The sequence below is a fragment of the Sus scrofa genome, chromosome 1 (assembly GCF_054392235.1).
Source record: "Sus scrofa isolate SSC_HxYL_T2T_F1_AM1 chromosome 1, Sscrofa_HxYL_maternal_Yorkshire_Landrace_v2.0, whole genome shotgun sequence".
In the NCBI taxonomy this organism is placed as follows: domain Eukaryota; kingdom Metazoa; phylum Chordata; class Mammalia; order Artiodactyla; family Suidae; genus Sus; species Sus scrofa.
Genome location: NC_139383.1, coordinates 286,861,287 through 286,888,162, shown reverse-complemented (window position 1 = coordinate 286,888,162; position 26,876 = coordinate 286,861,287). Strand labels below are relative to the sequence as shown.

At 61.4% G+C, this 26,876-nt stretch overlaps 1 protein-coding gene across 35 annotated transcripts in view; it reads left to right on the top strand.

Annotated features, from left to right (window-relative positions):
• Window positions 1–26,876, top strand: part of VAV2 (vav guanine nucleotide exchange factor 2) — a 174,252-nt gene that overhangs the window by 37,337 nt on the left and 110,039 nt on the right. The window lies entirely within an intron of this gene.

The window sequence follows — 26,876 nt, the reverse complement described above, 5'->3', positions numbered from 1 at the left end:
GCAGGTACAAAGGCCGGGGTTGGGGGTGTGGCTCATTGTGAATTCCCGGCAAGCCTGGGTTCAGAGTGCCAGTGTGGCCCGTCACCTACCACCCAGAAGCACCGCAGTTCCCAGGTCCGTCCTTTTAAACAGGAGGGTCAGGACCGGGACATCTGGTTGGTGGATAGGTGGCCGAGGGCTCGAGTCAGACCTAGTTCTGGGCTGCCCTGTGGTCCAGGTGTCCTCGAGTCCCTGCCTGCTCTTGGAGAGCCACGCTGCCTGGCCCTGCCCTCTGCCGCTGGCACAGGCTCTGCGGAACGGCCACTTCCCGGACGACTCGGGGACCAGCTCCACCTGCTGATGGGAACGATCAGAGGATGCTTATTGCTCACTTTATCTGAGGGCCATTACCAGGGACCCGGCGTTCGAGTAGATGTTGTGCGAATACAGGATTTCTGAAGTGCAAGAGGGGTTTTGTGTTTGCAGTTGCAAATGCCGAGAAGTCAGTTCTGAGAGGAGCCCTTATTTGAAGAGCTATGAAGTGTCAAATTAGCATCAATAACTGGGACTTTCCCATAAGCCATTTGGGCCTGATGGTATTCTTCTTTGGTTCCGAAATTCTCTAGAAATAAGACTTGCGGACCCGTTTAGGGGACCTTGTGTAATCACCCAGCTCTTAGAGGCATCTCTTACCCCCTCCCTCTCTCTTTTTTTGTCTTTTAGGGCTGTACCCTGCATATGGAGGTTCCCAGGCTAGGGGTTGAATCGGAGCTGTAGTTGCCAGCCTACACCATGGCCACAGCCATGTGGGATCTGAGCCACATCTGCGACCTACACCACGGCTCACGGTAGTGCCGGATCCTTAACCCAGGGATCGAACCCGTGTCCTCATGGATACTCACTGGGTTCATTAACCACTAAGCCATGACAGAAGCTCCTCTTCCTCTCGTAAATGACTCACAGAATTCCCTCTGGCTTTGGGGCACCGGCCCGGGACTCTGAGGCCACCAGGCTTCCTTCTGCCCCAGGGCACGTCCACTGCGGCGGGAACCGCGGATGCGAGTGGAGCTGGGCTGGTGTCCTTTTCCACAAGCGGGCTTCTCGGTTTGCAGAGTTGCTTTCCTGTGGATCAGAACCTCCTCCTTGTTCGTATTTCTCCTTGTTTCCCCAGCAGCGCCTTGGGCAGGGAAGAAGCGGATGGCTGGGGACTCCTGGGAGGGGCCTTCACACACACATGCACACACACACACGCTTTCACGAACACACTCAGATGCACGACTGGTATTTAGAATAATTGTGCAATGCAGAGGAGTCGGTGCATAATTGGGCGCTGCTTTGGCCTTGCTGCAGCCGAGGGCAGTGAGGCGAGAGGTGCATAAGTTTGGATTAAACCCTCGTCACGTGGCCGGCCAACCACACCTCCGTGCTTTGAAAGGGGGTGCCCCCCACTGTGGGCGTCAGTGATTCCAAGGGGGCGGTTTGACCTCCGGAGACAAGCCAGATGCACACAGAAGGGCCCTCGGGTTGGGGGGGGCAGGCAGTGGATTTGGACCCCGAGTCACAGCATGGCTGTCGGGAAAGGAAGGGAGGTGGCCACCTGCCCAGCCCTGGCACGGAACCTCAGGGCTTCAGTTCAGCCCCACGTTCTGCAGGGGGTGCTGGGACTCAGGAGGGCAGCTCAGGTGCTATGAGCTGCCCTGGCTCTGCCGCTGCGCTTCACGGACCCAGTTCACAGTCTGGGTCCCCTTAGTGGCCAATAACCTTGACAGATGATGCAGGGACCCGAGGACCGGGAGCCCCCAGCACGGTGCTGGCTCATAGCAGGTGCTCATTAAACAGCAGTGCTGCCTCTGCCGCCCCACCCCCGGGTCCGGGTGAAGTGGAACCGGGCCAGCGCAGGTTTGTGGCGGCCTCCTCCCGTTTTTCTCCATTATTTCATTGGTGAAGACTTCACACCGGCACTTTGGGAGTCAGAGCCAGGCGGCTTAGCCCATGGACCTGGGACCCCCTTGGGCTGGGTCCCAGCTCTGCTGTCACCAGCGGTGGCCCTGCCCAGGAGACTTCCTCTAAGTCCTGTTTGTAAACGGGCGTTGGGAGTGGCACCCTCCGAGGTCTGCTGAGCGGAAAGCAGAGCCGTCGGTGGGGTCTCAGCTCCAGGCCCATGTCTGGGGAGCTCGCCCGGCTCTCAGCTGCCCTCCTCTTGCTGCTCTGGCTTTCTCTCCGTCGTGTGGCATGGCCTGGGGGTCCCTGTGGGTAGGTTGCCCGCCTGGGACGGGGCCGCCTGCCATGTGTACCGGCCGCTCCCAGGGATGCCGCACCCCTGCCGGAGCCCAGCCTGCCCCCCGCGCTCTCCGTCCATCGGGCTGAGTCTCAGGGGCCGCTCTCTTCCTCCCCTGCTTTTCTCTCATGTCTGGAAAATCTGTGGGCTGGGCTCCGAGCTGAGTTCAATGTGGGTCCAGGGGCAGCTTTGAGGCTGAACCATGCTCTCCCCACGGTGGGGGCCACTGCCCGTGTGCTTTGCACATGACGTCCAGGGACGGGATGCCCTGGGAAACACACACGGGCATGGCCCCAGCTCCCCCTCACCGTGCTGCCGCCTGCTCTGCTCTCAGATTCGGACACGGGACTCTCCCCGCCCCAGAGCAGGTGGGCAGGCACAGCTGTGGGCAGGCTGGCAGAGCTGGGGCTCCCGCCTGCTGGAGGAGCAGGTCTGGGGGGGTCCGGGCTCCTCACTCAGCTGTGACTTCCTGGATGGACTTGGGAAGGAGGTTGCGTGCCAGCGGGCTCTGGGCACAGAGATGGCAGACCCTCGCTGAGGTCCCCATGGCACAGATTCGCTCGTCCCCCTCTAGGAGCCCCGCCCAGTGGGACAGCCAGGCGGGTCTGGGTGTGCTCAGTGACATCAGACGTGAGGATGTGATGCTGGCCCCTCGGGGGCAGAAGGTCCGTCCCCGGGGCAGTGCCAGTCCCTGCCAACCAGGACCTGCCTGGGGCCCGTGTTGAGAATGATGCCAAGGCCGATTCTTGGACAAAGGGGGAAGGGTTTGGAGGTGGGGATTTGAGGGGCTAAGGCTTTTCTTCGCTTTTCAGGGACTCAGGCCTGGAAAGGGTCCTTTTGGGAATGCTGGTTTGTTAGTTTCAGGCTGGTTTTGAAATTTCCAGAGTTTTTCCTTTTGTTCTTATTGACACAGTTTATCGTGCTGAGGATCTGTCGGGGTGTGGGGTTTTGTCATTTTTCTTTCTTTTTTTGGTCTTTTTGTCTTTTTGGGGCCATACCTGCAGCATAGGGAGGTTCCCAGGCTAGCGGTCTAGTCAGAGCTACAGCTGCTGGCCTCCCCCACAGCCACAGCAACGCGGGATCCGAGCCACATCTGTGACCTACTCCACAGCTCACAGCAATGCTGGATCCTTAACCCACGGAGCGAGGCCAGGGATCGAGCCTGTGTCCTCATGGTTACTAATCAGGTTTGTTAACCACTGCGTCATGACGGGAACTCCTGTGGGGCTTTTTCTAAGCAGCGGCCTCTCAGCTTCCCGAGTCTCTCATGGTGGCATCGCCCGTGGGAAGCGCAAGACCTTCGAGCCCTGGGCGCCTCCATCGGGCATTCGATTTATCAAGTCTTTATGAAGCACTTACTCTGCTAGAGATCGAACGGGAAGACTGGCGTGACCTTTGCCCTCCGAGGGTCACCTGGATTAGCCCTTGCGCCGCTGATGGCAGGAAAAAGGAGTGTGCCCCCGCCTCCCCCAGCTGGCCGTGGCCGGCTGGGAGCCCCACTTCTGCGATGGCGGTGTGGACGAGGTCGTGTGAGGTGAGAGCTCAGCTGCAAAAGTCCCTGTTGTTGGGGAATGATAACCCCTCTCCCCAGGAAGCCACCCTGCAGCGCTGGGCCGACTCGCTGGTGTTCTTCCTGTTTCCAGAACCGGCAGGGCCTGGCCCCCTGGCCCCTGGGCTTCCCCTTCCCGACGTCCCTTTAGGGCAGGTGCAGAGAGGAGCTGATGTTTTGGGGTGCACCAAAATCCCAGAAAGTTCCTTCCTGAGCCCAGCAGGAGCCCTGGGAGGCCCAGCAGGTCGGCGGACCCCTGGAGACCCTCGAGGCTGCAGGAGCCTGGGTGGCCGGGGCCCGGGGAAGCTGCCTCGCTCGCCAGGAGCGGCTGGCAGGCCCGGGCCCTGCACCCTCCTCTCTCCTCCGGAGCCAGGCGTGGAGGGTGGTGGGAGGGGCTCCCCATCGGTCAGAGCCCGCGTGGATCTCCGCGTGCTTGGGCTTCTGAGCTGTTGTTGCTGCGGGGCTCGAGCGAGGGCAGGGTGTGGCAGTGGTAAAGGCCTCAGCCAGGAAGCGCACATACAGGGCCTATCATTTTATTAGAATTGGTTCCTCTTCTGGCTAACTCACCCGGCCAGCTCCAGCAGGAGCTGAAGGATCCAGAAAGTTGCTTCCGGAAGTCATTTTTTTTTTTCTCGTTTTTTTTGGCCTCTGTCTCTGATATTTTCCCGAACGGTCACATTAAAGGTATTGGATTTCTGCTCAAACCAGTCTTGTCGGGAAAGATCTGAGCTAAGATTTGAGCTAAGGGCCTGAGATGGGGGCTGCAGGCGGAGCCGGCTGGGGTGGGGAGCATGGGCCGGCAAGGCTTGCGGCTGAGACCCGGCCCCCGCTCCCTCCCCGATGGCCTGTGATTCCCTCTCGTGTTCCCTTGTGCGGCCCTGTGCCCTGTTCTGGGCGTCTGCGGGATGCCCGGGGCCCCGGAAAGGAAGGCGCCGTGGGTAGGCCGGATGGGTGGCCGGTCTGGGCTGGGTCTCGCCAGGACGCCGTGGCCGTAGCGGGAAATCTGGTTGTGAATTGTGGACGGAGGATCCTGGCGAGGCTGCAGGGTTTCCCTGGCTTTCTCCTGGTGTGTCGGAGGTTGCAGAGAACGATACTCACGAAATGACGGCCTCATCGCCTCGTGCGCTGGGGGCCGAGGGTCCGCCCACGTAACCTTCCTGGCGCCTCGAGGTTGGCGCTCGTTACCCCATTCTGCAGGCCTGCACGCGGAGGCTCAGAGGAGAAGCACCTGGCTCAAGGCCAGAGGGCTGGCCACGCATCTCTGATCTGGGAGTTTGCTGTTTCCAGACCCTCTCTGCCCTCCCGCCCTCCGCTGGCCGCTCAGCCTCCTTAGCAGGGCGCCGAAGTGGTGGCCGGCTTCGCCAACACAGTGTCTGGTCCTGGCCTTGGCACTGGGTTCAGTCCAGCTCCGTGCAGTGACCCCGGGCTGGTGACTTGCCCTGACCTTGATTTCCTCCGGAAACTGGGGACAGTAGTGCCAGCTGTCCCCGTTGATGGCTATGTCACGGAAGCGCTTGGCGTGGGCTGGGACCTGGTGGTCAGTGAGTGCACTGAATTTTCAGCATCCGTGTCGTTATAATCCTCAGTGGACTGGCCACCGTTGGGCGTGTTTTCTTGCACCACTAAGCTGGGGATGGAAGTGAGAAAGCCTCCCGGAGTGAGGCGGGCCTCCCGGTGGGCAGGGGGTGGGAGAGAGGAGGGGCTACTCCTGAGTGGCGGGAGCCGGGGGCGGGCCCCAGCCTGCAGGGGCCACGCCAGCTTCTGGCTCAGGGTGGTCCTGGGTCGTGCGCCCTAGGGACCTGCTCACGGCTGTCCCTCGGCCCACGAGGCCTCCCCGCAGCTGCAGGGCCCCCTCCCTCACCTCCCCAGAGCCTTTGCTCGGCTCTCCCAATTTAAAACAGTGGGTCGCCTTCCTTCTCTGCAGCCCCCCTGCCCAGTGCTGCCCACCGTCTCGGCAGTTTCCTTCGTGGCCAGGCTGTGGGTCACAGCCCTGACTGCACTGTGGCCCCCTGGCTGCACTGTGGCCCCCTGGCTGCAGGGACCTTCATGCTTTGTTCACTGACATCTCCTGGGTGCCTAGAGACCCACCTGGCACACAGGGGCATGAGCCTGTCTTTGTGTGAATTGGTGGATCTTTCTGGAAAAGCCAGGAAGCTTTGGTGGGAACGGGGTGGGGGCACCTGCGGGGGGTCTGGAGGCCCAGGCTGGCCCAGGTGGTGCCCCGGGATCTTCATCAGTCTGACTCTGCTTCCCCGGGTGCCCCTGCCGGGCTGCCCCAGACCCGCCACTCTGCCTGGGCAGCTGGGCTCACGTTGCCCCCGTTTTGGGTGGAATTAACGACCCAGGAGGGAGATCTGCAAGGCTGCTTCTCTCCTTTGAGTGGAGGAGCAGAAGGAGTTTAATTCTTCCATTTATTATTCATTGAAACACTTTGCCAGGCTCAGAAACTTCTGAAGTGGTTAAACCCGGCCCTCAGCAAGGGTGGGGGCAGATGGCAGGCTCCTCGTTAGGTCTGTGTGCAAGGTGGGCGCACAGCGGTTCCCCCACCGTCCACACCCCCGGGCACTGCCGCCCGTGTCCCTCCCGTCCTCTCCCAGCCCTGGCGATCGCTCGCGGGCGTGGAGCTCTGAGCGCTGTGCACTGGGCCCTTTATCTCCGCTAGCTCTTCAGGGGCCTCGGGAAGGAAGGAAGGACCCCAAGGCCCAGAGAGAAGACACATCTTGCTTGGAAGCGACAGTGACGATGGAACTGGGGGGCCGATTTGGGTCCCGTGGACGCAGAGGTTAGGTCAGCTGTGTTCTGTCCCTTCGCTTCTGCCAGGCGAGGTGGCAGACCCCAGGGACAAGGCGTGGTCTGCCGTGTGGGATTCTGTCATCTGCAAGGTGTTGGGAAGCTAGGCTGGAGGCCGGTGTGGAGGCCGGGAGGCAGTGTGGAGGCCGGGAGGCTGTGTGGAGGCCGGGAGGCTGGGAGGCAGTGTGGAGGCTGGGAGGCTGTGTGGAGGCTGGGAGTGCTATCTGGAGAGGCCACAGTCAGGAGAGGAGGACTCACCATCAGCTTTTTAAAGGACATAAGGCAGTGAATTCCCTTCCACGGAGGATTTTAAACCACCTGGGCCTTCTCGGGAGGGCAGGAGGAGGCAGAGGGCAGGCCCTGCTGAATCAGAGCGCGTCTCCTTTGATCTGTTTGGTGTGTACATTCTGTCTGACCTTTTGCTGTGGGCCATGTTCTGAAGAGGTGAAATCATACTTTGAAAGCACTGGCCCGTAGCAGCTCAGGCAGCCTGCCTCCCTGGGACTGGGGCTTGGGGCGGGGGGCAGGTGCCTGGGGCTGCGGTCTCATGGGCTGCCTGAGGGGCACTGATGGTGGGCAGGCCTCACCCCCCTGGGGTTCGGAGGCCTCAGCTGTGCATCTGCAGTGGGTGTGGGAGGCAGGGCCATGTCTGCCAGCATCCCGGGCCCTGGGACGGTCTGCCCATCACCAGCTGCCTGCTCTGCTGGGTTCAGAGCCTGGGTCTGCCACCCGGGCCCCTGGCTGTTGTCTGTATGGCAGAGGCGCCTCGCTCCCTCCCTGCGCCCACCCCATTCCACTCCTCTCTGCCTGGGACCCTCCTCCGTCCTCCGGTGCCCCTCCCCCACGCGCTGCCTCTCCGGTGCCCGGGCAGGCGTCACATGTCCACCCAGCACCTCCCATCTGTCCTGTTATTGCCGCTGTCCCCTCTCCTGCCCCGCCCCTCCTGCAAACACCCACTCCCCCTGCCCTCGGGACTCCGCGTGAGAGCGATGGTGCTTCTGGAGGCAGGAGGAAGTGGACCAGTGGGGACACCTCTGGGGGCGTGAGACAGAGCGTGGCGCTGGGGAATGGGCTTGAGCCGCCCGCCATCTCACCTCTTGGGGCCGCAGCTCTCCCATCTGTAAAATGGGTCTGCAGATCCGCCCCGTCTCAGAGATGCTGGTGGGGGATTTGAGGTGGTGCGGCCACATATCTGCGTGTGCAAGTCCATGGACAGCAGCTCTCAGGGGGGTGATGCCCTCGTGGTACCAGCCCATGTGGACCATGTGGTGGTGGCCTTGTTTGGTGGGCAGGGGTGTGGCTGATGGCCCATCCTGGCTATCTGGAGCGCCCGCCTTACCTGCCACCCTCGTCCCACTGCCCTGCGTCCAGTGGGATGTCTCTGTTCAGCGTCCTCATTGATGCCCACAGCCCCCGGCTCTGCTCTGGGGAGGAGGTGGCGGGCAGCCTCCGGGCATCGCCTGGTCACCCCGATCTCCGATGTTGGCGCCCGGGCCCCACGCCTCCACGTGTCGCTCATTCCCTAATGCTGGTTCACTCATTTGCCGAGTGTGGCTGCTTTGCACTCGCCCGGGGCCTCTCAGACGCCAAGGCTGCGGCCTGTTCATTTTCACTGCCCGTCGGGATGTTGCCGGGGAGGCGGTCTGGGCTTCCTGGCAGCTGCTCTGTGCCGAGTACCTGTTCAAGTGCAGTTGCCGGGAAGCGGGCGCACCTCCAGGCTCCGCGTTGGCTGAGGCTTCCTGAGCTTCTGCTGGAAAGCGGTTCCTTCTTTTATCCGCGGGTGGTCATTGCGGGACGTGATTCGCCCGTCCACGTCCAGACTGACCGCCGGACACGTGTCCGCCTGCGTGCGCACACACGGGGTCAGCCAAGCGCTCCAGGTGCCGCGCCCGCCTTCGCTCCCTGGTGGTGGGAGCGCTTTCCCTCCGCCTCCCTTTGCAGGCGGGCGCCGCTGGCCGGCATGGCCCGGCCTGTGGGCAGAGTGGACCGGAAGCTCCAGTAGCTGAGTGCCTGCAGGTCTGACCGGCTGTGGGCGATCTGGGCCCACGGCCCGGGGTGCGATGTCGGGCAGCTTCTGGGCCTTTGTTTCGGACCCTCAGCCCACCCACCTGGGTGGAGCCCCAGGGAGGGGCCGACGGCCAAGGAGGTCGCTCAAGTGACCCCTGTGGGCCACCCACACCTGTCTGCTCTCTTTCCCCTTAGATCGTTTCTGGGGAGAGGGACTCAGGTGCCGGGGTGGCAGCGGTCCTGTCCGACTGAGAAGCTGGGGGTGGAGGGTCAGGGGCCTTGCTTCCAAGCCCTGCTTCAGCCGCTGCGCCTCCCTGCGCGTGGGCAGGTGCCCTCTTCTCCGGCCTCAGTTTCCCCATCCGTGGAGGGGGTTCGTCTCGATGGCTGAGCGCCTGCTGGCGGTTGTCAGGACGACCTCCCTTGTCCTGTGGGTGTCACGTAAGCCGCACCCATCTTTGTCTCTGTTGTCCCCCTTGACGTGTGCCCTGTGAGCCCCACCCAAGTGGCCGAGACCTAGAATTTTCTCAGCTAGTCCTGGGGCCGCGTGTGCATTGCTGGTTTTTTTTCAGGGGTGGGAACAGGGGTCTGTGCTCGTAGTTAATTAAGTCTTAATTGGCTAATTGTTTCTCCCCAGTGCCCCCAAGACATTTCCACTGACGCCTGGCAATTTGTTGTTGGCAGCAAAAAGGCTGAATGAGACCCAGAAAGAAGAAAAAGCATATCGAAAATGTAAATGATTCCTTTTTAAGGCTGAATACTATTCCGTTGAACAGAGGGACTCGTTTATCCCCCACCCCCGGATGGGCACTTGGGCCGTTTTGACCTCCTGGCTGTCGTGGGCAGTGCTGCTGTGACCATGAGGGTGCAAAGCTTTGATCACTTTTATTTTCCGACTCCTAAGCCTGCAGCCCCCTCCTCTTCTGAGGCTCCAGGCCCTGGAGGGCTAAGGACCCTCGCTGTGGAGTGAAGCACAGGCGCAGGCCAAAGAGGCGATTCCCCGCCCCCAGCCCCTGCCCGTGACTCTGGTTCTCAAGGGGAGAAACGGGAGGTCATTGGCTCTCGGCCCACGCGTCCGGATCCAGCACCTCCAGCAGGGCTGCTGGAAGGTGCGGTTTGTTTACAGGTTAGATCCGTGGCTACCGTCAGGCGGGGACTGTTATGAGTCACGGTGCTCCGAACACAGGTGTGCAGACCTCCGAGTTCCCGCTTTCGTTTTGGTGGTTATACACCCAGAGGCAGAATTACCGAAGCTCGTGTATACACAGCAGCCTAGGTGAGGTTTTTTGAGGAACCGCCTTAATGGTTCCCACTGCGTCTGCACTGCTGTAACCCCGCAACAGCGCCCAAGCTTCCCAGTTCCCCGCATTCTCACCCCCACGTGTTGTTTTTCTCTCTCTGTGTGTGACAGCCACCTGCGTGGGTGTGACGTGGTCTCGTGGCGCTTGGATTCGCATCCCTCGAGACAGTGATGCTTAGCGTTTTCATGTCTTTATCGGCCAGCTGTGGATCGTCTTTGGGGAAATAGTCAAGTCTTTTGCTCCTTTTTTTTTTTTTTTTTTTTTGCCATTTCTTGGGCCGCTCCCACGGCATATGGAGGTTCCCAGGCTAGGGGTCCAATCGGAGCTGTAGCCGCCGGCCTACGCCAGAGGAACAGCAACGCAGCATCCGAGCCGTGTCTGCAACCTACACCACAGCTCCTGGCAATGCCGGATCCTTAACCCACTGAGCAAGGGCAGGGATCGAACCCGCAACCTCATGGTTCCTAGTTGGATGCGCTAACCACTGAGCCACACAGGAACTCCTCTCTTGCTCCTTTTAAAATCATATTTTGGGGTCCTTCCTCCCTCTTCCTTTGACCACGTGTTTGAGGAAGGACGGGGCCTCCGCAGGAGGGGCAGCCAGATGCTGCCCGCTGAGGGGCAGTAGGAGAGATGGCCATGGAGTGACCAGAGACCGCTCAGCCGAGCCCTGCCCTCTCCTGGCCCCAGATCCCACCTTTAAAGCCCCGCCCTGTGCTCTTGTCCCAGGCGCATGAGGCTCGTCCCCTCCCTATGACTGCATATCAGCCCCCCCCCCCCCCCCCCGCCCCGGCTGGGTGGAAAGGCCAGGCAGCCAGGCCCTTCTCCCCTCTGGCTCAGCAGGGAGAGCAGGTTGGGGCTGCACCCTGCCTTCCAGGAATGGAGTAGGGAAGCTTCCAGAGGCTGCCGAGCACACTGAGCCCAGACAGTGCCCGGGCCCCTCACCAGCTCCGAGATGGGCGAGGAGCCTGTTCCGCCTCCCCTGCGGCCGACAGTGAGCACACCTGCGCGCCGTTACCTGCCAGCACGGGGACGCACTCAGCCTACCTGCCCCCTGCAGGCGGCATTAGAACAACCCTCACGTCCCGTCCTCGTGGCTTAATTTCCATGAAGAACAAACGTCTCGACAGATGGGCTCCGTGGGGATTTGTATTAATCAGGGGTTGATGTTTTCCTCCTTGCTCAGACCCCAGGCATCCTTGCGGTTTCACCACGGAGCCGGTTGGGGCAAGAGGCACTCGTGGGAACGCGGTGGGGCCAGCTTTGAAGTTGGAGCCCTTCCCCAGGGCAGCCTCCGGGGATGCTGGGGGCCACTCCCAGATGAAATGGGGTCCCCTGGTGTCCGAAAGTAGGGCTGCTCCGTCCACGAGGGCTGGTGCTCGGCGGATGAGGAGGCTGGGGCGTGATATTCACTGTGGTGTGAACACCGGCCGACACGGGCTGATGTCCGGCCTCGTGGGGCGGTCAAGGCCCTGGACCGTCCCTGGCCGCTCCGGGAGGGCCCTTGGCGTGGGCTGCGGCCGTACGGGCTCAGTGCAGCCGTGGCACCACGGTGGCCGTCCTGAGGCCCTCCTGGGGGTGAAGTGGCTGTGACCTCCGTCCCAGTGACACCGCCGTCACGGCCCCCGGCTGCGGCTGGCGTGGCTTCATTCTCTGCATACGTCCCGAACCCGCTCGCGTTTCTGTGGCACAGGGAGGGTGCGCACTCTTGGGTCCCTTTTATTTTTTATTTTTCAGCTGCACCCGTGGCACCTGGACGTTCCTGAGCCAGGGGTCAAATCCACGCCCTGGCAGCCACCCAAGCTGCTGCAGGGACAGTGCCGGATCCTTAACCCATTGCTCTGAAAGAGAACTCCCATGGGGTCCCTTTTAGACAGGGAGGGATGGGTCAGGGTCACGCGGCAGGAAGGGCTGGGCTGAAAGTGGCCACAGCCTGGGTCGGTCTGTGAGGCTGCAGAGAGCAGTGTTTGGGAAGTGGGTCCTGCTGTATTGGGTTCAAGACGTGGAGGCTGGGCTCCTGGGAGCGAGACACAGCTTTCCTTCTGGACGTTCCGTGGTCGTTCATTCGTGCAGCAAACACAGTGGCGAGCCCATGTAGGCGGGGAAGGGGTCCGGGTGGTGAGTGGCCAGCCCCCGTGGTCCCCTCTCCTAGCTGGCGAGGCAGGATGGGTGGGGCCTGAGTCTGCATCCCCAGCTTTGGTCCTCCCAGGACCCTTCTGGTATCCCCGTCTCTCCTCTTGGGGCTCTGAATTTTCAAAGTTTACACACAAGGAGTTCCCTGGTGGCCCAGCAGGTTAAGGATCCTGCATTGTCACTGCTGTGAGTCCTGGGATTCCTGGCCCAGGAACTTTTGCATGCTGTGGCCGAAAAAAAAAAAAAAAAAAAAGATTGCACATGTGAAACCAATGACATGTATTAGGTAATCAGCTGTCCTGTTTTTAATTAATCAGAGGCTAATTATGAGTTACACCTGACCCACACCTGCTAGCCCCTTCCCACACAGGGCGCCTGGCCAGAAGGGGTGCGGGTTGGGGACATTCAGTCTGGGTGTGTTCTGAGTACATGGAGGCCTCTGGGACAGTGACTTTGACCCCAGGACTGTCAGGATCTCAGTTGGACGCCTTTCGCTGTGGGGGATGCAGCTGGTCATCACCAGGTAGCCATGGTGGCTGGTGGGTGTCCGCTCGTGGTGGCTGGTGGACTGGTGGCTGACGAGTGTCTGGTTGTGGTGGCTGGTGGGTGTCTGCCCGCTGTGGGGAGAGCAGAGGAAACTCGGAGAGTGACAGGCATATCCGCCCAGTCTCGGGCCAGCCCAAGACCAGCTCAGCTGGGATGCTTGGGTGGGGGGCAGGGGGCATCTAGGGAGGATCGGCCCCTGCGGTGTCGGTGTGGTCTCCATGGCGCTGTGGGCCCCGGGGCCCAGGCCAGTGCGCAGGCAGAGGGGCCCTGCACACCTTTCTGCCCGTCCGCCTGGGCTGTCCTCTTACTGACTGACCCAGTGGCATGGTTCCGGGGCAGCCCAGTGCCTCCTCCTCTGTGAAGCCGCCCTGGGTTGCTCCAGCAGAGGTCCTGGAACAGCTGGCCTTGGTGTGTTCCACCCAGAACCCTTATTGTGCCGGGGGGGACCCTGAGGCCCTCTGTGGGTCCCAGGCAGAACCAGGGCTCGCTCTCCCAGCCCCCGAAGCCTAGGTCCGCCTGAAGGTAGGGCAAGCACAGACTCTCTGGGCTCTGGGCTCGGGGCCCTGATAGCAGATCCTTGTACCTGTTCAAGCTGCTGCTTTGCCATCTGGGAGGCCTGGCTCCTGGCAGGTGGTAGGATCTGGCCTGGGGGCAGGTGCACAGCCCGGCCTCTTTGAACTCCCCACAGCACCCAGCATGGAGACGGCAGTGCCCGGGCAGGGCCAGACAGAGTACACTGAAGCTGGGCTGGGGCCTGGAGCCCACAGAAGCCGAGTCGGAGCTCTGCTGAAGGACCATAAGGCTGGGGGGGGGCCTCTTCCCCCACCCCTCCCGGGGATGCACAGGGCGCTGTGCTTCCCTGAAACAGACCGCATCCGTCTGCTCCCAGCTTCTGGCCCGTTTCCGGCTTACATTCCTTTTTGATCTGAGACTGAAATATTTTAGCTGGTGGCAAAAATGGCTCAGTGCCCTTTCTCCCCCCAGGACAGGAGGAATGTTCAAGAAAATTCCGCTGTCCTGGCGTCTCCCTTCGCTGAGCAGAAGCCTATGCCCCGTGGACTAGAAAGGCAGGATTGGCCAGCTGTCCTGGCCACTGGGCTCAGTGAGGCCCTGGGCTGGGCTCCTGGGTTCCAGGAACCCCTCCACTGGGGCCGGATGGCTTCAGGGCCGGTCCCAGGAGGCAGCTCCGTGGCTGGACAAAGGACACGAAGGCTGGAGCCTTTGGGCCAGTTTCAGAGCCCGGCTGGGCCGTCCGTGCTGGTGAGGCCTGGATGGTCGCCTCCGTTTCCCATTTGCACCAGCTCTGCTGGGTCGGGCTGTGGGCACTCGGGAGGGCTGGCCGTGACTCCACGCATAGAAGGTTCTGGGGCAGCACGAGCTGGTGTTCTTACCCCTCAGCGGGCAGTGGGGTGTGTGTGCGAAATGCAGAGGTGCAGCAGCCAGGGAGGCCCGAGAGGCGTGTGGACAGCCAAGCGGCAACCCCGAGGGCCTCCCGGGCACCAGGCCCGGACGAGAGGAGAGCTGGCCCCGAGATGGCGGGCTTGCTGCACAAAGACCACTGTTGATCTGGGCTGTGGGTCCCAGGGCCTGAGCGTGGGAGGGAGTCAGGCCGCCCGGACACGGTTCTGTCTCTGTGGTTATTAAGCGCGTGACCTTGGCCCGCCAGCCTCCGTGGTCTCCTCTAGAAAATGGGATGCCCCACGACGTCGCTCCGTATCGCGGGGCTGGGGGAGGGGCGAAGCACCCCAGGAAGCCCAGCCCCGGGGGTCTCCTTCTCTGGCCTGGGTTCCTAGATGTTTCCAGTGTGGTGGTCGCCGGGCAAGCGCGGGGCACGGGTTCGAGCCGCTCAGAGGGCAGACACGGGCTTTCCGCCCCATCTGTCCCTTTGCCATGGCCACGGCCTTGCTCCTCTTTGTCGCAAAACAGGCTCCAGCCAAGCCGGAGGCCCCCACTCCTCGCCAGCGTCTCCAATGGTTTCCCAGTTAATTTAACTGGAGAAAGTCCCCCCGCGATGTCTTTCTGGTGGAGAAGGAGAGGCTCCCTCAGACTGCGGGCTTGTCATTAGGAAAAGCAAATTAAATCATGCTTAATGGCCTTCGACTCTCCATCGCGCTGGGAATGGAGTCGGTGAGGCAGGGCGGCGAGGACCTACTGACGCCCTTGGCGGGGAGAGGGGAGCGGGGAGCCCAGGAGGGCTCAGGATGGCAGGCGGGGGCCCGGGCTGGGGGTCTCAGCCCGGCTGGGGCGGGTGCTGGATGGGTCCCATGTTTTCAGTGTTGTGTAAATTATCTCCTTCTTGGTCTCCGTCTCTGCCAGCAGGGGTGGGGCTGCTGTGGACTGAAGGTTTGTGCCCCCACCCCCCACCCTCAGTTCCCAAGTTGAGACCTAACCCCTAGGGTGGGTGATGGTGCTTCGAGGTGGGACCTTGCGTGGATAGGTCAGGAGAGTGGAGAGGAACGGATGGAATGGGATGAGTGGCCTTATAAGGGGGCCCCAGAGAGCTCCCTTGCGCCTCCTGCCACATGAGGGCCCATGACGTTCTGTCATCGCGGCTCAGACGGGCTGGGACGGCCCAGCCAGTGTTTTCTGCTTCCGGGATTCCCTCTCTGGGGTCTTGGGGTTCTGTTCTGGGGGCGTGGAGGCAGAACCAGCTCGGCCCCGTGAGGATTCCTCACCTGACAGAGGGCCCCTCCACTCCCAAGCCTCACTTGCCTCACCCGTAAAGGGGAGGTTGCTTCTGGGAACTTAGGGAGCAAGTGAAACCCCAAGGGGCCAGACCCCGGTCAGGTCTGAGTTGGCTTCATCAGAGCAGCTATGGCCCCTCAGTGCGGTGTTTACAGTGTCCGTGGGACCAGTATTTTGTTTTTGAGATGCTAATGGCACTTGGGGGTTATGTCTTTGCAACTCACTGAAAATGATAGCTTTATCTTTTGTGAACATAAAAAAAAAAAGAAAGAAAAGAAAAAAAAATTCTGTTGCTGTCACAGTCGGTTCCCAGTCTCTGCTAGGTCGTAAAGAATGTTCATTTTGACGTTCCACCATTAGAGAGTCACTCCTTTGACATAAGTCCTTTAGATGTAGGTAGTCAGTACACTCACTTCTCAGCACCAGGGAGGTGGCAGGTTCTGATCAGGGATCGACAAAGACCCTGGGCCCGGCATTGGAGCCGACAGGGTTGAGGCCCCCAGGGCAGAGGGGTGCAGAGCCTGGGCAATTGAACAAGCCCTCGGGCTGGCCCATGCTGGCCCTGGGGTGGGGAGGGATGGCCCCTGGCTTTCATGCAGAGGGATTTTTGCAGTAGGTGGGGAGGGAAGCCCAGGCAGATGAACCTGCCCATCCAGGCAACCCAGCGGGACTACTTCCTCTGTGCAAAGCCTGCAGCCGGTGGCGGTGGCTTCCATGGGTGGCCAGGGTCTCCCCCTCCCCTGCTTTCTGCCCTTCCCGCTCCCTCCACCTCTCTCCACGGCCTCTGAAACTCCCAGTCACCCACCCCGTGTGTCCTTCAAGTACAGACTCCCTGTTAGCAGTCGCTCGGATCCCCAGGACGGCTCTGTCGGCTCCGAATGCAGCCCCGGAGCAGGTGGTCCCGTTTGTCTGGGCGCCCGCTGCCTCCGTCCGCACCCACCCCTCTCTCTCCACCAAGAGGGCTTCACCCCGAGGAGGGGGCGCCCGGGGATGGCTGTCAGCACGCAGCACAGGTGCCCCTCCCCTTCCTCCTGCTCCTTCATTCCGCCTTTTGGGGGCGAGACCGAGCCCAGCTCGGGGGACGCCTCGCGGCCTCCTCCGGGGAGCGGGCGGCGGGGAGGCTGGGGTGTGTTGTGAGTGTGTGTGCGCGTGTTGCGTGCCCATGTTGGGCACGTGTGCTCTGTACCCTCAGTGCGCCTCCCTGCAGACAAGGGGCTCCTTGAAGCCTGGTGTTCTCGGGCTGGTGTTCGCACGGCGGCCGAGGCCCCTCACCCGGCCTTTTCTTCGAGTAAGTTCCTCCTGGGGAGAGAGTCAGCTGGAGCCGTGGAACTGCCCCCGCCTCCCCCGGGAATGAGATTGGGCACTCCATGTCCACCTTGGAGGACCTCCTGATGTCACCAGGGCCCCGAGGACTAGCGCGGGGGGCCTTGTCCGGATGTGTGTGTCTGGAAGAGAAGGAGACCCAGAGGGCAGCTCAGGGTCCCCCACGGGCCCCGCGTCTCAGGTCCCGTGTGCCTCGGGGTCCCCTGCTCCCTCCCCTCCTCCCCTTGATGCCGCTTAGCCGAGGGCGGGCGAGGAGGAGGCCCCGAGACCGTGTCACGTGCTGTTGCCTCTAAGCCGGGGACCAGCGCCTCTGCTTGTTACGTTCTTGGGAACAGGGCTCCGTACGTCGGTCTGTCTGTCTGTCTCTTAGAATACGCGCAGCATAACGTTTACACTTGAACCACCTTAAAATGTGCAATTCTGTGGCATTAAATAAGTCACGGTGCGGAGCAGCCTTCACACCTGTCTAGTTCCAGAACCTTCCGTCCCCCTGGGAAGGAACCCCCACCCATCAGGAGCCCGTCCTCCCTCCTGCAGCCCTGGGCAGCCACCAGGCTCTGGGGCTCTGCCTCTGCTGGGCATGTAAGTGGCTCACACTGCGTGGAGTTTCCGGATCGGGCTTCTTTACTCGGCTGGCGTTTCCAGGGCGCATCCGTATTGCAGGGTCTGCACTTCCTCCTGTTTACGGCTGAGGGACACTGCTTCGTAGGTTCTGCCACCCTCGTCTGTTGATGGCCGTGGGCTTGCTGGTCACTGTGGGCAGAGCTGCTGTCGACACTCGTGGACAAGTGCTTGGTGGACCCCCTGTTCCCGGTGCTTTGGGAACAGGCCTAGGAGTGGAGTTGCCACCGCCTTTCTGACTTGACCTGACAGCCCAGGACACCTCCGGAGATATAGGGCCTGAGGAATTGAAGCTGAGCTATCATTTTTGGTCTGGGGGGGCTGTGTTTGTGTTTCAGGATTTTTTTTTTTTTGTAATTTTAATGATACTTATTTTTTTCCATTATTGCTGGTTTAGTATTTCAGGATTAATGTGGAGCTGGAAGCAGCTCGCCATCCCTGCTACCAGAGCGGGGATGTCTCTGGCATTGCGGGGGCTCTGGACAGAAACCTCCGGGGGCAGAGGGTTTTCCTGACGGAGGCCGCGTTCTCCCCGGGATACCCGCTGGCACCACTACGTGCTCCCCTCTGCTCTGGGCCCCACCTCCTGCTCCCCCATAAGCTCTCGACGGCCACCCCCAAATGGCAGTCTGCTGCCCCAGCTCCGGCACCATCCAGCTGCCTCCTCAGGGTGGTCCCTGCACCCCAGCTCCAGAACCTGAGCATCTTGGTGGGGCCAGGTATTGTCCAGCTCCTCCACTCTGGCCCCACTGGAGGGTTTGGGGACAGGAGGGACACCAGAGGGAAGGAGAGATGGGTGCTGGGAGCGAGCTGTGTCTGGGTGGGGGATGGGAGCAAGACGCTGATTAGCTTCGTGGCCAGCGCTGGGGCCTGTGCATCCTTGTTCAAGGCCAGTGAGCAGGCTGGGAGCCGGGGGGGGGGTCCTGGGGGGGGGCAGTCCCTGGGCCTGCTAAGGAGCTGGGGACGCACTGTCCAGACTCCACTTGGAGCTGGGGGTGTCCGGACCAGAACCCTCTGCTGTGCCCCACTCTCCCTCTCCCGCCCCCCCGCAACAATCCATCAGCAAACTCTGGGGGCTCTGCTTCCAGGGTCTGTCCCCAGGCATTTGTGCGATCACAGCTGGGGGAGGGTGCTGCGGTGTCTGGTAGATAGGACAGCCCCACAGAGACTGCCCAGCCCCAGAGGCCCAAGGGCTGAAGGAGGAGCTTCAACGGCCTGGAACCCATCACTGCCTGTCACTCCCCTGCTGGTGCCCCCGGGTCACTTCTCCTGTCTGTTCTTTCTGTTCGTTCTGCTGCTGCCCCTGCTCCCCCTGTTACCCCCCGCCCCCACCCAGCAACCTGCTCTGGACACAGCAGCCAAAGTCACCTTTCAGGTGCAGCTCTGACCGTGCACCTTCTCTGCTCAACCCCCCCACTGGGTCCTCTCTTGGAGGACCAGCCTGCCCCCCTAAGATGACCGTCCAGGCCCACGTGACCTGGCCGGGCTGTGGCTCTCCCTGCCCCGCTCAGATGGCCTCTTTGCAGCTGCTCCACAGGCCAGGCTGCTCCCCGCTCAGGACTCAGCACTGGCTGGTCCCTCTGCCCGGACCGCACGTCCAGATGGCTGGGGTTAGGGTGAGGGTTGGGGTGCCCCTGCCCTGCCCACCCTGTTCTGCCCCTCCCTCCCCCACTGCCCACCCGTCCCCGCCACGTTTCTCCAGAATGCCGGCAGGCATCTCATTCATTTGCTCATGCCACCGCCGTTCTGGGGGACGCGGGTCCCTGGGATCTGTCCCATCTGCAGATCTCGGAAACCGGAACCATGCCTGGCACACAGGTCTGCCCCCTCAACGCTTGCAGAGTGAATGCATGAACCGGGCCGACCAGAGGGGTTACTGGGGGTCCCCTCGGCTTCCTCTCTTCCTCCCAGGACACGTGGGCATCGTCCGGGGCCTGCATCTCCTTGGCCAGGACTGGTTTTTAGGGCCGGTCCTCTGCGTTCATCGAGCAGCCCCGCGGGTCCCGACGGCTGCAGGCAGAGCGCGCTTTCCCGCGGCGATGTTAGCTGCACACTGGGGCTGGCCCGGGGCGGCGGGGCGCCTCGCGTGTTCTCTCTGGAAGCGCAAGCGCAAGCAGACCCTTTTACTGACGTCTGCTTCTTCTTGGGGTCGGACTCTGGGGGGCCGGCCAGCTGGAGCACTTGATGCCGGCTTGAGCGCTGCATGGAACCCCCTCTTGGGAGCCATCTGGGACCCCCCAGAATCACCCGGGTCTTGCTCTCTGTTTGTGAGAGAACAGAGCACAGCTTCGCGGGGGCAGGACCCCCGTCAGGTGGCCCCGGCACGTGTGGAGCCTGTGGGCCTGAGGATGCTGCCGGGACTGGGTCTCTACCGCAGTGGGGACTCTGCAGGGCCCAGGGCACCCCCCTCCCCCCCAAGCAGGCCTTCCCGTGGGCGTGACTCTCTGCTCAGATACAGAACGTGGACCCGACCCAGCTGGGTGGCCCCGGGGCACCCGCCCAGCCTCTCAGCCTGGGTTTTGTCACAAGGCCATCACCAAGGTGCCAGCACTTGGAAGAATTCCTTTGAGGGGACGCCTTTCTTTTTGTGTTTTTAGGGCCACACCTGCGGCATAGGGAGGTTCCCAGGCTGGGGGTCACATCGGAGCCGCAGCTGCCGGCCTCTGCCACAGCCACAGCAACGCCAGATCCTTAACCCACTGAGCGAGGCCAGGGATCGAACCCGCAACCTCATGGTTCCTAGTCGGATTCGTTAACTGCTGTGCCCCGACGGGAACTCTGAGGGGATGCCTTTCAACAGGGAAAGCTCATAGGGACAAAGTGTCCCGAGAGGGGACAGCGTGCCCTGGTGGACACGGTTCCCACAGGTGTAGACACTGATCTGCCGAAAGGTGTGAGTTTGGGACCCAAAGCGAACCCTTCCTCTTACTCTGCTTGAAACACATCTGACGCCAAGCGTGTGGGTTTCCACACGGGTCAATTCTGACACCCCCCTACTTCACGCAGATCCCGCAGGTGGAGGGCTCAGCCCCCACTTCGGACGCTGGTCACAAGCTCCTGGTTGTCACCTGTGCCTGTGACTGACCAGCTCTAAGTTGGGGCACCCCACCCCGCCACTCCTCGGGTTCAGTTGTCCATCGGAATAGCCCTCAGAACTCAGGTCAGCACATTGCTTACAATTCCGGTTTGTGGTAAAGGCTGCAGCTCAGGGACAGTTGGGGGGACAGGTGTACCGAGAAGGGAATGGGGAGGGGGCGGAGCTTCCACGCTCTCCCCCAGGGACGCCCCCCCCCCCCCCCGCACCTCCACATGTCCGCCCACCCAGAAGCCCTCAATACCCTGTAGTCTGGGGATTTTTATGGAGGCGTCATCTCTTTGGCATGATTGGTTATTAACTCAATCTCCAGCCCCCTCCCCTCTCGGGAGGCTGGGATATGGGGCTGAAAGGTCCGAGTTTCTAATCCTGGCTTGGCCTTCCTGGTGACCAGCCCCATCCCGAACTACCCAGGAGCCCACCCAGAGTCACCTCAGTAGAACCGAGATGCTCCCGCGACCCAGGAAATTCCAAGAGTTCCAGGTCAGGAATGCGGAGCAGAGACCAAACCTGTTTCTTCTGATGACACAGGGACAGAAGGTCACCGGCAGTGGGGGGACCGCACACTCTCCACTGGGCACCGTTCCCACAGGCGTGTACACGGGTGTCACGGGTGTCTGGCTTTAGTGTGAAGCTCTATCAGTTGCAGTGTCTTCTGGGAAAAAGTTGGTCCCTGCCAATGTGCCTGGGGCCAGCTGAGTGCCTTTCCTCTGGGCAGTGATGCAAACCTTGACCCTCACGCTGCGGTGGGCCTTCGAGCCGAGGGGGTGTGTTTACAGACACGGAGTCCTGAGGAGGTCCCCTCCTGGCTCAGCTGTACAAACCCAACTAGCATCCACAAGGATGCGGGTTCGATCCCTAGCCTTGCTCAGTGCATTAAGGACCCCCCGTTGCCATGAGCTGTAGTGTAGGTCACATCTGCGCCGCGTGGATCCTGCGTTGCCATGGCTGTGGGGTAGGCCCGCAGTTGCAGCTCTGATGTGCCCCCTGGCCTGGGAACCTCCCTATGTTGGGTGCGGCCCTAAAAACAAGACAAACAAACAAACAAAAACTGTGCAGTCCTGCTGTCCTGCCTGCTGGAGGGCCTGTGATTTGAGCAGGTCTGGGTGGCGGCTGCCCAGGGTTCTGACCTTCTCACCAGTGCCAGGTGATGCCCCAGGGCAGGGAAGCAGGCCCCAGGCAGCCCTGAGGCAAAGCCCTGGGCTGAGGGTTTTTACGGCCAGCAGGAGGCTGGCTGGGGGCCAAGAGTCAGCTCAGTGCTTCCTGGCCCTGGGCTGGGCCTCGGGACCCTCAGGAGTGGGGGTATCCATACAGCCGGGTCCCCCAGGACAGGAGAGGGCATGGAAGGATGGCAGTGTTTACTGTCTTGAGTCTGTGGATGGTTTCACGGGTGTACACGGATGTCAGAACCCATCAGATGACACACTTACATGTGTGTCATTTACTGCACGGGACTCATGCCTGAATCAAGCTATAAAAAATTAACTATGTTTTGTTCCTCAGGTGCTTTGGGCATATTTCACGTACTCAGTGGCCACAGAGCGTTGCTGTCACTGTAGGAAGTTCTCTGTGACAGTGAAGCGCTGGGCTTGCCCTGTGAGTGAGGCATATACACCTGCTGTGTTGTCTCCCTCCCTGCCTGCCTCCCTTTCTTTCACTGCGCCCACAGCCTGCAAGATTCCCGGGCCAGGGCTCAAACCCGCACCACAGCTATAGCCAGAACCACAGCAGAGACAGGGCCCGATCCTTAACCTGCTCAGCCACCAGGGAACTCCTGTTTTGTTTTTCTTTGCTAAAAAATGTACTTCCTGCTGTGGCGCCGTGGGGTAAGGATCCAGTGTTGTCTCTACGGCAGCATGGGTTAGATCCCCGGCCCGGCGCGGTGGGTTAAGGATCGGGCGTTGCTGCAGCTGTAGCATAGGTCACAGTTCTGGCTTGGATTTGACCCCGGGGCCTGGGAACTTCTTATGGAGCAGGGATGACCAGAAGAGAAAAAAAATGTTCTTCCAGGTACACTGTGAATACGTGAACATGTCCCGTTCCTCAAACGTCGGAACAGTGGAGATGAGCCCCCTGCCCTTGAGACGTGGCCGTGCCCAGCCCGAGTCCGCACCGCCTGTCCAGCTTGCCAGGGATGCTGATGGTCCGGTAACTGCGACCTGCCAGCTGCAGCTTGGTTTCGGGCTGAAATCAGCACCGGCTGCCTCAGGATGGCTGTGCTCTTTGCAGGCCTTTTTTTTTTTGTCTTTTTGCTATTTCTAGGGCCGCTTCTGCGGCATATGGAGGTTCCCAGGCTAGGGGTTGAATCGGAGTTGTAGCCGCCAGCCTACACCAGAGCCACAGCAACACGGGATCCGAGCCGCGTCTGCCACCTACACCACAGCTCACGGCAATGCCAGATCCTTAACCCACAGAGCAAGGCCAGGGATCGAACCCGCAACCTCATGGTTCTTAGTCGGATTCGTTAACCACTGAGCCACGACGGGATCTCCTGCAGGCTTTTGTTTGTTGGACTTTCCCAGGTCCTCTTCTGCACCTCACTGATCCCTCATCTGTAACGTGGGGTCAGATGGGGTTCCAGCAGGGAGCGCCCAGCACGGTGCTGCCTTTGTGCAGAATCTTCACAAGGAAGACCTGAGCACTGGTCAGAATAGACTTGACGGCTTGTCGCAAAAACCCAGCACAACAGTAACCTAAACTCACAAGGATCTACTCTCTCTTGTTAAGGAAGTTTGGAACGAGGCAGCACAGAGCAGGTGTAACACTGCCACGCAATCGCCAGGGACCCAGCCACCTCTCATCTTTCTTCTCTGCCTTCTCATCACTTGGCATCCTACCTCAAAGTCATGGTCCAGAATGGCTGCAAGAGCTCCAGCCATTACTTCTCCATTCCAGGCAGGAGGGAGGATGGTGGTGGTGTGGGAAGCAGACTCATCTGAGCAGCTTTTGCAGAAGCTCCCCTCACCATTCTGGTGCTTCCCTGTCAGCCAGATTGTAGCCACACGGCCTCATGTAGGTAGAGGGGAGCCTGGGAAATGGGGTCTTTTGTGCTGGGCTGGTCTTGGTAAAGGGGGGAGTGCAGCTGGTGAGGCTGAAGGGGAGGATGGAGGATGGGAGGCCCCCAGCTCCCCTATAGCCGAGTTTAGGAGGAGGGGTTTGTAAGCTCGTCTCTGTCGGTATACGCAAAGAATTTGACTTTAACGCCTGTTCTGGGATGTCGGAGGACACATTAAGAAATAGAAACACAGTCCTCAGGTGCAGTTTCAGGGAGGTCAGGCCTGTGTTCACCCGCTCCAAGGCCTTCTCCTCGTGTTGGCCCACGCGGGGCATCTGGTCTGCACAGCTCTGGCTGGACGTTGTGAGGGTTGGAGGAGAGAGCCTAGCCACTGGCCATGCATGGGGACGTCTTTCCACTGTCCCCTGCTGACGTTTAGTGAGTGCCAGGTGGTGCCAGACGCTATTCTAAGTGCTCGTGTGCTTCGCCCCCCTAGCGAGCAGGTGGCCCAGACATTTTGCTGGGGACCGGCCCACAGAATATGAATGAGGGGGGCAGGTGCCACCCTGGACCACGTCGAGGAAGAGGCGTGCCCTGGGTTGTGCGCGGACGCGAAGTCCGAGGGCGGTCGGTGGCCCGGACCCCGTTTGCAGCCGAGGAAGCCGAGACCCCGGGAGGTGGGCGGTTTTACAGGATCGCGCAGCTCCGCGGTGGAGGACCTGGGCTCCGACCCCGCTGGTGGGCTCTGGGACTCAAGGGCACAGCTCCGGGAGTGACTTTCAGGTCCGCGACCTTGAAGACCCCGCCGGATGGGGACGCAAAGGAGGTGAGAAGGCCCAGCCAGCCCCGCATCCAAGTGTCCAGCTCGCCTCCCCCGGGAGAGGGTTGTCGGAACGATTCAGTAACTTTCTCTTGGGGTGTTTTCTGGGCAGGGAGGGGCCCTAGGTGTGTGGTTTGGGCCGAGAGTACGCTGTACTTTTGTCACTTGAGATCACGTGATTCTCTGTTATGCCTCGAGCTGGCCCTGCCCGCGCCCGCGAGGGGCCTGTTGGTCTTGGGATCCTTGGCAGGCTCTGTGGGGCCGAGATGCTGTGTCTTCATCTCATCACTGGCGACTGGGCCCCGCACGGCGTTCTTGCAACTGCAGGGCTGGACCCCCCCACCCGGGCGCGGGGCTTGCTCCTGCCCTGCTGTGTGCAGATGCGTCTCTGCCTCGTAGACCCAGACCCGAAAAGGCCTCCCATCCTCTTTGGAGCTTAAGAAGCGACTTGATGCTGCCGCCGCATCCCTGAGTCTTCCTGGGCCATTAGGTTCAAAGGTTCCAGACTTTTCCACGGAAACTCTGGTCTCCACGCCCGGCTCTCACGACCTCGAGGGATTTGCTGTTTCTGCTGCGGTTTTCTGGGGCGGCAGAGCCGGGAGCCTGGCTCTTCCTCTGGGGAGGTGACTGCTGACGCGTCCCCTCTGGTGCTGTCCTTGGGGGCGGGGGCTTCTGGCTTTGGGGAAGCGCCGGCAAATGCTTCTTGGTGATCCCAGGCAAACGGTGCCTACATCCGGGTCCGATGTGGTTCTGGAAGAAAGTGCGACGCAGTGACTCACTGATTAGCCTCCCTCACCGCACAAAGGGTTTCGGGCGGCTGCCGAGAAACATACGTATGCGCAGGGAGAGAAGCTGATAAACGGGGGGCGCGGCGAAGGCTGGACAGGAACGCAGTCCGAGGCCCTGGGGGATCTGATCGTTGGCAGCTGGGCTCTTGCTGCTGGAGGCCACGGTGAAGCGAGAGAGACGCGCTCTTGGTCCCAGTTCCTCCAGGAGACCCACCCCGGAGCAGGGCTTTCCCACGCCCTGGGTTCCGCCCACGCCCTCAAGGCAGCTCTGTCACCCTCGGGGCACAACTCCAGGGGCACCCTTGCCTCCCAGGGTGGTCGATATTCTCTGAGAGCGGGACACCCAGCCCTGCCCTCATCCTCCAGCATCCCATTCCTGGTGGATCCTGACAGCTCTGCCCTCTTGGGACTACCAGGCACCAGAAGCGGCCATGGGACACGGGGCATGGGGGGGGGGCGCAGGGTAAGGGGTTGGGGTTAGGTTCATGTCGGGGGGGCGAACCCCACATATTTGTGGAATGCCTTCCGCCCTAGACCGGACACCGTGTCCTGCCCTCGGGGAGCTCTGAAGAACAGTGGCCACAGAGTCACCATGTGCCACAAGAGGCAGGACTGGCTGCCGTGGACCCTGGGGGTCCTTGTCTGCTAAAGGCATCAGGGAGGGGGCGGGTCTGAGAGGCGCAGGGTAGGGAGGAGGCTGTGGGGCAGTGTGTCCCCAACGGAGCCTCTCCCGGAGGATGTGGTGCCCACCAGCCTTGCCCAGGGAGCTGGAGGGGAGGGCGGGGCCGTGCCAAGGGGCTGGCCTCCCCTTGGAGGGTGGCATGGCTTTTCCCCTCTGCCTGTTTGTTGGGCCAGGCTCCCCTTCCCCCCCACCCCCACCCACCCCAGGCTCTTGCCCTGAGGACCGTCTGGATGGTGGTGCCAGCAGGACTTGGGGGGGGGGCAGTGTGCTGGCAGCAGGGGTGATGGCCCTGCCTTTGGCCTCTGCCCTCCCCTGCTCCCTGGGGTGGGCAATGAAGGGGGTCGAGGGATGCCTCCTGCCCCGCCCCCCACCCCATCTGCGCTGCTGTGATTACCCGACGTGCTCTGGGGACTGCCCTGGGACGGTCGTTCTCTTCCTCACTCTCAGCCTGGTTGTTTCGAAACTCATTAGGCTTGGCATTTATTTACAAAGGCTGGCGCAGCCGAGCTGAGAGCACGAATTGATTTACAAGGATGGTGGCGGCATCTAGGAAATGTCAGCGTCTCCCTCCAGAGTCTGTAAATCAGTTTCGATTCCTGAGAGGCTTTCTCCTGTCGCGTAAATCTGCCCCGAGGGGGGCTGCAACTTTGTTGAGCTTGGACTCAGTCCCCGGGTGGACTCGCTGGTCTCCTGGCTTTGCTGCACCAGCTGGATCAAAGCGCCGTCTCCCTGCTCTGCCTCCTGGTCACCACGATCAACCAGCCTCGCACAGTAGGTCTTCAGCTTCCCCGGGGAGGCAAAGATGCTCTTTGAGGTCAGAAGCCGACTTGCCGGGTTCGTCGGCCCTAAGGATGCGAGGGCTTGCGAGGCTCGCTGCCTGGACTTCAGTGAGGGCGTGGGTGCAGTGCCGTGGCCCCGTGCCCCAGCTGGGCTTCGGTCCTGGGCAGGCGATGTCTCTCCCCAGGGTCCTTGGAAGCGCATCTTGTGCTTGAAGGAGAACGGCTGACAGTGGAGGATGCCCGAGAGCCAAACCCCGCCCCTACCTTGGGCACCCACCACCAGCCCGGTTTGGGGAGGGGGGGTCTCTGTCTTCTTGATCCCCTTGGCAGGCCTCCCTCCAGCTGGTGTGTCTGTGGTGATGGGTGGTCCCTGATGTGTCCCAGCCACTGTCACCTGGGTGGGTCGCAGGTGTGCTGTGGGGGAACTGGGGCTCCACGTGTCGGGAGAGGAGACGGGGGCTCCAGGCCTGAACACCTGGGGGACCCACTGTCCTCAGCTCCCAGGTGCT